The sequence below is a fragment of the Morus notabilis genome, unplaced genomic scaffold (assembly GCF_000414095.1).
Source record: "Morus notabilis unplaced genomic scaffold, ASM41409v2 Scaffold1286, whole genome shotgun sequence".
NCBI classification, from domain to species: domain Eukaryota; kingdom Viridiplantae; phylum Streptophyta; class Magnoliopsida; order Rosales; family Moraceae; genus Morus; species Morus notabilis.
Genome location: NW_010364207.1, coordinates 143,039 through 144,076, shown reverse-complemented (window position 1 = coordinate 144,076; position 1,038 = coordinate 143,039). Strand labels below are relative to the sequence as shown.

The window sequence follows — 1,038 nt, the reverse complement described above, 5'->3', positions numbered from 1 at the left end:
TGAAATTTTTGGTTGAGTGTGCTTTTTTGACACTAATTTAATACAATCGTCATTAAAATGAAGCATATTATAACAACTTTATAAGTTGAACGAGCAACTTGTCAAAATTAAAAATTTAAGGGGCAATTTGCTAAACTACGACAAGTTTAAAAGGTAAATGTGCTAAAAACTCTTGATAATACCATTGACCTATGGAATTTGAACATTAAACACACTTAGGGCTCGTTTAGTTCGCTGATTCGAGTTGAGATGTGACTTTATGTGAGAACTTTTTACTGTAACAAAAAAATTAGATGTGATTGTTTTAAAAAACTTTTTATTATAATAAAATTTAAATTCTAAACTCGAATCGATAAAATGAACGGTGACTTATTCCATTCATTTTAACAGTTTTTTCCACAGTGAGATCGTGAGTGCAATGTTTGCAAAACTCGGATGCTACTAGTGTGAGTTGAAAGTCTACAGAGGTAAAATAAGACAATTATGATCCGTTTAGTTCGCTGATTTGAGTTAAGATATGACTTTATATGAGAATTTTTTAATGTAACAAAAAAATTAAATATAATTATTTTTGAAGACTTTTTACTAGTAAAAGTAAAATGAACGAAATCTTAATATTCTTCGTATCCAGAATTAAAATTAACCATTATTTTTTTAAATATCCCCTTTGTTGGGTTCCAAACACCCCTTGCTATTCTTTAAAAAGAAAGTTTTGTTTTAAAAAAAAAAAAAATTTGGGGTAAGTAAAAAAAAAAAAACAAAACTCCTCACTGTTTAGTTGCCGCTCCTCCACGCCCTTCCAGCCTCCCGTCTCTTCACCGCAGCCCCCGTCTTGACCGGAGCAGCCTCCCTCCGCCATCTCCCTTCTAATTGAAGAGAAATTTTCCGAGATTATTCTAAGTTCAGAGCGAAAAAGGTAATCTTAATAATAATTATTTTCTGATTTGTCTCTACATATCTATTTTCTGAGTATATATTTTATGTAGGATAGGCACGGTGTTTGGTTTGTTTTTTTTTTTTTTTTTTTTTTTTTTTTTT

At 30.3% G+C, this 1,038-nt stretch overlaps 1 protein-coding gene across 1 annotated transcript in view; it reads left to right on the top strand.

Moving 5' to 3' along the window:
• The first annotated feature begins 751 nt into the window (after nt 1–751).
• The window catches only part of LOC21388857 (small RNA degrading nuclease 5), a 7,283-nt gene continuing 6,996 nt past the window's right edge, over nt 752–1,038 (top strand). The window contains exon 1 of the mRNA XM_024170699.1: nt 752–916. The gene's annotated coding sequence lies outside the window, so the exon portion shown is untranslated. The remainder of the gene's footprint in view (nt 917–1,038) is intronic.